Source organism: Podarcis cretensis, assembly GCF_951804945.1.
Source record: "Podarcis cretensis genome assembly, chromosome: 16".
Classification (NCBI taxonomy): Eukaryota; Metazoa; Chordata; class Lepidosauria; order Squamata; family Lacertidae; genus Podarcis; species Podarcis cretensis.
The window spans coordinates 4,033,845-4,042,314 of record NC_137186.1 but is presented as its reverse complement, the minus strand read 5'-3'; the positions used below and the strand labels follow the sequence as shown (position 1 = coordinate 4,042,314).

The window sequence follows — 8,470 nt, the reverse complement described above, 5'->3', positions numbered from 1 at the left end:
TACAGTGGTACCCCGGGTTACATACGCTTCAGGTTACATACGCTTCAGGTTACACACTCCGCTAGCCCAGAAATAGTGCTTCAGGTTAAGAACTTTGCTTCAGGATAAGAACTGAAATCAGGTTCCGGTGGCGCGGCGGCAGCAGGAGGCCCCATTAACTAAAGTGGTGCTTCAGGTTAAGAACAGTTTCAGGTTAAGAACGGACCTCTGGAACGAATTAGGTACTTAACCCGAGGTACCACTGTACTGCAGCATAAAGTAAAGGTAAAGGGACACCTGACCATGAGGTCCAGTCGTGGCCGACTCTGGGGTTGTGGCGCTCATCTCGCTTTACTGGCCAAGGGAGCCGGCGTACAGCTTCCGGGTCATGTGGCCAGCAGGACTAAGCCACTTCTGGTGAACCAGAGCAGCGCACGGAAACGCCATTTACCTTCCCGCCAGAGCAGTACCTATTGATCTACTTGCATTTTGACGTGCTTTCGAACTGCTAGGTTGGTAGGAGCTGGGACCAAGCAACGAGAGTTCACCCCGTCGCAGGGATTCGAACCGCCGACCTTCTGATCGGCAAGTCCCAGGCTCTGAGGTTTAACCCACAGCATTACCCACGTCACTACCCCACTTATCACTGAATGCATATTCCTCGATTACATCATGCATTTCATCTAACATATATTCCTCTATTTCATATATATTATTTCTTCAGCAGAAAAATAACTTGACGCGCCTGGAAAACCTCAAGCCCATCTTTGTAGAATAATACTGCATATAAAAAGCAAAAAACAAACCAACTGGGTTCAAAAATCCTGTTGGGTTATTTTTTAATAGATGCAAAAAGAAAGAAAAAAAGAAATTGCAAGTAAATATCTCAAAAAGGCAAACGGAGGCAAATACCTGAAGCCCCCCTGAAGCAAATACGTGAAGCGGTTTACGCAAATGTTGCTGTCTGTCTAAAAAAGCGGGGGAGAGGCGCATTTGGAAAACTGTGGACGGTTCTGGGCACCTCGCCTCAAAACGGATATGGAAAAGGTTCAGAAAAGAGCAGCCAGAACAATCAAGGGGATGGAACGACTCCCCTACAAAGGAAGATTGCAGCGTTTGAGACTTAACAGTTTGGAAAAAAGGCAAGTAATAAGAGCATGATGGTAGTTTATAAAGTAATGCAGGGGGTGAAGAAAGTGGGCGTCCCTCTCTCGTGGCTGCGCTATGAAGCCGAATGGTGGAAGATTTGGGACAGAGAGATCCTAACCTATGAGGTAGGTCAGGCTGCATGGTGGTGACTGGCCCAAGATCACTCAGGGAGCTTCATGACCGGTGGGAATTTGAACCCTGGTCTCCCAGGTACAGTCATACCCCGGGTTGCAGTCGCTTCAGGTTGTGGTTTTTTGGGTTATGCACCCGCCGAAACCCGGAACTACCGAAACAGGTTACTTCCGGGTTTCGGTGGTCACATATGCGCAGAAGCGCTAAATTGCACATTGTGCATGCGCAGAAGCGCCGAATTGCAAGCCGTGCGTGCGCAGAAGCGCCGCTGCGGGTTGCGAACACTGCAGGTTGCGAACGTGCATCTCGCAAGGATCATGTTCGCAACCCGAGCGTCCACTGCGCTAACCACTATGCCACACTGTCATGGTTGGGAAACCTTAGGTTCTTCGAAGGCCAGATATGTTGTGTCTGTTTCATTTTCACTTCCTTGTTTTTCTTTCTATTTCATACACACACACACACACACACACTATACTTTCCCATCTATAATACGCCCCCATGTATAAGACACCCCCCACAATTTTTGGGAACTCAATTTTAAGAAAATTTGGGGAGATGGCCCCAAGTTGTTGAGCTTTCCCCCCACCCCAGCTGCTGGCTGGTGGGGGCACCGCTTCTCCCCCCACCATACCAATATCCGTGTATTGGACGACCCCAGTTTTTCGACGCTGTTTTTCAGTCAAAAAACCTCTAATACGGAAAAAATACGGTATGTTACAGAACTGGGCAATTCCATGAAAATGTCAGCTTACAGATTCATTTTTATTTCAGAGTTAACATGCTCTGCTATCATTTTAAAGATGATTTCCCAGAGTTTCTTTTTCTTCTTCCCAAAACGTCGTGCTATGTCAGTATGGAATTACCCAAATTTTGGATGAAAATAATATTATTTTTAAACTTAAAACGTGTCCTTGACCTGCGATTGTGCCTCTTGCTTGTCCTAACAAAGGTAAGACACACCTGCCTGGTCCCGCCTACTTTTGCCTCTGGCCCCGCCTATACCATGGGAGGTTACCCAGGGAGGGAATGTGACTCTGTGGCGAAGGGAAGGGGCATGTCAAGGACTGCGTCAAATGAGCCTGGCCCAAAACACCAGGTCAATGTTTTCTGCCTTCAGGTGTTGCTCTGCATTCAAGGTTAAACCGACCCTTCAAGGTAGCAAAGTTCAGCCACACCTGTTTCTGCCCACTCAGCCTGAGTCAGGAGATTCTTGGGCTGTACTCTGGATATGATGATGATGATGATAGCATTTATTACCACCCTTCACCCAAAGATCACAAGTAAAAAATGTTACAGTCACAGGAATAGGGAAGGTTCTGAAGCAACAAAGCTCAGGTGTCCAAGGTGTGTGCCTTCAGCATGGGTAGGCAAACTAAGGCCTGGGGGCTGGATCCAGCCCAATCGCCTTCTAAATCCGGCCCACGGACGGTCCGGGAATCAGCGTGTTTTTACATGAGCAGAATGCGTCCTTTTATTTAAAATGCATCTCTGGGTTATTTGTGGGGCCTGCCTGGTGTTTTTACATGAGAAAAATGTGTGCTTTTATTTAAAATGCAGCTCTGGGTTATTTGTGGGGCATAGGAATTCGTTCATCCCCCCCCAAAAAAAAATATAGTCCGGCCCCCCACAAGGTTTGAGGGACAGTGGACCAGCCCCCTGCCGAAAAAGTTTGCTGACCCCTGGTCTTCAGCATTCACCCAAAGCCATATAGTGAAGACACCAGCTGTATGCCAGAGAGCAAGAGTTTAAAAGATTTTAAAAGTCACAGCCGTTCCCCAAAGAGATTTGCAGTGGTGCACCTCAGGTTCCACTGTTCTTGAGATTCCCCCCAAAATATCCGAAGGATCTTTGAATCGCTCTGTTGTTTTCGAGTTAAGGGGTAGGGAAAATTAGCTCAGTCTTCACCCGATCTTCAATCAGCTCTGTGTCCTCTTCCCTGCTTTCAGTTTTACATTGTAAGCCCCACAGGACAAGGAGGGGAAATACCATTTGCAACAGGGGAAGTGGGCATGCCAGACCTGAACTAGCAGGGAGTTTCTTAAAATTGGGCCCACAAAACAGACGACTTTCGGGATAGCTCAGTCGGTAGAGCATGAGACTTTTAGCTGGGCGAAAGATTCCTGCTTTGCAAGGGGTTGGACTATAGCTGTCAACTTTCAGATTTGAAAATAAGGGATCAGCAGCCTCGAAAATAAGGGATCAGCAGCCTCACCTGTCCCGGGGACAGTCTACGGGATATCTAACAATCTGAGATAGCAGCGGGAAGCAGCAGGAAATGGCTCTGGAATAAGGGAATTTCCCGCAAAAAAAGGCAAGGTTGACAGCTATGGGTTGGGCTGGTTTGCCCTCGTGGTCTCTTCCAATTCTACAATCTATGGGTGATCAGAACTGTGCGCCTGAGTGATAACATTAACTCCCAAAAAACCTCAGTGATGGGGCAGGGATTTAAGGGCTCAGGCAGTCCTTGGGGTATCCTGGACTCAGGCTGTTCAGGGCCTTGTAAATCACAACAAGGACTTGAACCCGGCTCGGTCACGTAGGGGCAACCAGTGTGGGCTTCTGAACACTGGAGTTATGTGCTGGAGCTGTCTAGCCATAGAGCTTTGTACCAGCTGGAGACTTTGGCCCAGGGTCTAGGATAGCCCCACATATGAGTCGTGGTCCAAATTGTCTCGTGGGCACCAGGATGGGCAAGGTTGAGCTAGGTTTATCCTGACTCCCAGAATATTTCAATCTGCTCGGTTGCAGTGTGGTTTCTGTGTGGAGTTTGGGGTCCCTCCCCACCCAAGGCAGGGTTCAGATTCCCCCAGGATATCTCCGCGGTCGAAGGTCTACTCTTATCTCCTAGAAACGTTATTGCTAGAGACTTTGCCCTCTTTTTTTATGTGTAGGACTTTGAGGCTTGTCTGATGATTAAGTTTATGGGGAGTCAAACATGAGAATTCTGTTATCTCAGGGCCAAAGTCTCAGGCGGACGTCATTCGTCCAGCAAGATCCCGGATGTCTCGGGGGCTTCTTCAGTGCATGACTCAGCCAGGCTGTCAAGAAAAGAGCAAGGAGACTTTGGCAGCCTGAGGGCGGCATTTCTTTCTGAGCAACCTCCCAGGGGCCCGAGGCAAAAGTTTGTGGAACGACACACTTTGTGAATTTTGTAAATGTTGCCGTTGTACCATAGCTGTCAAGCGTCCCTTATTTGGCGGGACAGTCCCTTATCCCAGCGCCATGTCCCGCTGCTGTCCCTTATGGATGATGTCCCTTAAATAAGCTGCTGAAGGTAATGGGGCCCTTCCTATGTCCAGCTGTCCTTTGTCAACAACAAATTGTTGCTGTTTTTTTGTGTTGAATATATGCTATATGGTAATTTATGGACCTAATAGGTATCTAAAGCCATTTGCACGCAACAAAATATGTATTTTATCAAAGTAATTGTTGATCCCTTATTTTGGCTGCTGATCCCTTATTTTCGAGGCTGCTGGTCCCTTATTTTCAAATCTGTAAGTTGACAGCTATGCCTTGTACAGAAGACTACTTTCTACAGATACTCGTCCACGTCCCTCACTATATTCCACCCTTTGGCCATGCTTGCTGAGGCTTTTGGGAGTTGTACCTGCCCTTCATTGGCATCAAGCGTTTTCCTGCCACAATGAGGGCTAGAAACTTGCTCCCCACCCTGTATTGATGAAGCTCAGATCCATGAGCAATCGTTGCTGTCTAATAGAGAGGTGAGTTTTTCTGGTTTTCCCAGGAGGCAGAGGAAAACTCTGTGTTTTGCTAATCTAGTTGCACCTTTCTCAAAATAGAAAGGAAAAAAAGAGAGATGATTGGCAATCCCTAAGCGCAACTCAGGACAGGTTTGGGCTTGTCATACGTCATTTTTGTGACATCTGAATACGGCATGTACTTTTTAAAAATAGGTGTGCGTTGGTGTTTATTTTATTTCCCCAGGTATGTTCCCACAAAAGGGTTGCGGTGATGCAATCTCCAGCGACCTGTTAAATCTGCTTACATAAGAGCGGGCATGTCTTTCAGAGACAGACCTCAGAGCCCGCAGAGTGAATGGTTTCGTCTCTGTGTCACCTCTGCTGGTTTCAGTCGCAACTGAAATTCAGGGTGGGCTGCCCAGGGCTGGCTCTGCCATGGGGCAAAGTGAGGCAGACACTGGTTCTCACCTTTGCTGAGGTTTTGTTCCAATTGGCAACAAATTTTGTCCCTTTGAGAGATGGGAAGCTGAGCGCCAACCCGAGGTTCCAGAAAAGTCATAATATTCACACATTTCCCCCTGGCCTTTGGTCTGACAACTGCCTGATCCCTTGTATCCCTACCTGATCACTGAGATCTTGGGAGGAGCCTCTGCTGATGGTCACCCATGGCTGAGATGCATGGCTTGTAACTACTAGAAGATCTGCAGTTGGTCTCATTGGCCCAAGCCTGTGGAACTCCCTCTCACCTGACAGTTCCACTCCATGCTGAACTTCAGCTGCACAACAAATACTTCCTTATTCTAGCAGGTGTCTCTTGGGCATTTATGATTTTTTTTTTTTTTTACTTTATTCTCTGCATGGCTCATTTTTAGGCACAGTGCTTAGAAATACCAGACGGCTGAGTGGTATATAAACGCCTTAAAATAAATACTAAATGTATTTTTGTTTCTAATGGCTCATCTAAGCTCAGTATTGTTAATGTTTACTGGTAGTGGTTCTCCGTGGTTTCAGTCTTTCCCTTAAAAATATTATACTCCTCGTGATTCTGAATAAAGAGCTGGTTTAAATATGAACATAGGAAACTTGTACCAAGTTAGGCCATGGTTTTGGGCCTCACATGGCAGAGTCTCAAAGATGTGTTCTCCGAAGCCTACATTCTGAGCATAATCACGCTTCTGTCTCGGCGACGTCTGCCCTGGCTTGGCCATGTGCACAGATTGGAAGATGGCAGGAACCCCAAGAACGTGCTCTGCGGGGAGTTGGCTTCAGGCACCAGATCTGTTGAGAGACCAGCTCTGTGTCACAAAGATGTCTGCAAATGTGACGCAAAGGCTGGCAATATCAACACCGCCATGTGGGAATCCCTTGCAGATGACCACAGTGCCTGGAGACAGACAGGTCGGACATTCATAGCAGTGACCAGAGGATGAATGACCGCTGGGAGCAGTGCAGAGAGAAGAAACGCCGTGGGGCATCTGCAGCAGCACAACCGGACGCCTTCATCTGCCCCAGCTGCAACAAAACATGTCACTCCTGTATCGGTCTTTACAGCTACAGGAGGCGCTGTAACTCTCCAACAGTGTGACTTCACCTCCAAAGGCGCACTCCTCCGTTTTCTCCCGAGACAGACAGGTGCCAACCATCTAGCTCAATATTGTCAACACTGACTAGCAGCTGCTCTCCTGGGGCCTTCTGCATGCAGAGCAGCCGCTCTGCCCTTTTGCAAGCCCTGACAATCAGCTGAACGGTGACAACCTTGCTGGTTCCAATGACCACTTCGGAAAACCCTATGCCCTCCATGAGACACAGACGTCATCTGGGATAAACAGGCTTGTCTGGGATGCCTCTACCTCCTGACCTATATTTCTGCAAAATCAGCTGGTGCTTTTTTTTGCAGAAGTCGGCAGTGGGGGAATGCACATCCGGTGGAAAAAAAAGCATCACTTTCCAGCGCAGACGTGACATCCTGTTATGCTCGGTGCAGAATCAGGAAAGAGAGCAGAGCGAGCTGGACTTTGGGTGGGTGGGGGGAATGGACTTATGCTAAAATCTGGTGGGTGGGTTTCGTCAAACCCTTTTCACTGAAGCCAGCTCACATCCACCTCAGTCATAAATGAAACATTGACAAATCCCCAGAAAACTCTTTGCACCTCTGTTGTTTATGGTGACGAGGTGCCCGTGGCAATGAGCAGTGGGGAAGCTCCCTTTTGATCTGCTGCTTCTTTCTTTCCTTATACTGAGGCACTGTTAATAATAATAATAATAATAATAATAATAATAATAATAATAATTTATTATTTATACTCCGCCCATCTGGCTGGGTTTCCCCAGCCACTCTGGGCGGCTTCCAACAAAATATTAATATACAATAGTCTGTTAAAACATTAAAAGCTTCCCTAACCAGGGCTGCCTTTAGATCCACAGAGTTCAGGGCTGTCCACACTGAATGGCAGCAACTGGGCTTTCAGATGGTAGATATTCCAAGCCCTGCCTGGAGATACTGAGGATTGAACCTGCGTGCTCCCGGCTTGCTCTAATCTGCTCTACCAAGTGAGCTGCAGCCCTTGGCCTAAAGATAAGGTTCTAGTCCTCATGGTTCTAGAGATAGAGAGAGCTGGTTTAAACAGGGGGAAAGGAAGGGGCCTGCCACTGCATCAGACCATGGGTCCATCTGCCTCAGTAACGCCTGCACAGGCTGGCAGCTGCTCTCCATGGTTTCTGGTAAGGGAGATGCCGGCACACCTGTTCAAGTAGAATTCAAAGATCCCAAGTCCAAAGGATGCTGGGATGCTGGAGTATAAGGGACTGTAGGCTGTGCTCTTCTGATGCCCTCATAGTCTTAGAGGTTCTTGCATCCACCAAGAACCCATGGCACACACATTAAAGTGTGCTTTTCTTTAAAATGCATTATTTCCTTTTATCATGTGCTGAAAATAAAACTTTCGGGAAGCTGCTGGAAGTTTCCAATGTTTGTTCTTCTCCTCGGTCTCTAGGGGAAGTTCCCCCCTTCCTCTTTGAGACTTGTTTCCCTTCTCCTCTCTGCCCCCCCCCCCTTGAGAAAGTGTTACATAACAAAGCATTCTGCATTCTCCAGGGGTGAGTCACACACAGAGAGATACTTCCTATTCTCCTTCAAGATCGCTCTTCTCTTTTCCATTGATGGGAGAGGGAAAAACCCAAATCCTTCACCCATTGAGCTCCCCCCCCCCCACAGATACTCCTCCCTTTCCAGCTTGGCTCCGCCTTCCTCCATTAAGTTCCATGAAGCTGTTGATCCTTTCCACCTCTCCTGTAGCCTCACTGCTTCAGTGTTCAACACAGATATGCTAAATTGTAGACTGAACCATTTCTTTCTTTCTGGGGGTGGGGGTGGGCGGAGGGAGAAGTGAGTGCTACCCATCAAACTCAAGCGGTGGGGGAGGAACTCCAACATTTTATTTCGTTTCCTTAATTTTATTTATTGTTACATTTCTAACCTACCTTTCCTCCAAAGAGCCCAAGGTGAT

The 8,470-nt window shown here is 47.6% G+C and overlaps 1 long non-coding RNA gene across 1 annotated transcript; it reads left to right on the top strand.

Moving 5' to 3' along the window:
• The first annotated feature begins 1,855 nt into the window (after nt 1-1,855).
• LOC307205290 lies at nt 1,856-8,470 on the top strand. The gene is made up of 2 exons (XR_013833971.1): nt 1,856-3,814; nt 3,857-8,470. It is a non-coding gene; the product is annotated as an uncharacterized lncRNA (long non-coding RNA).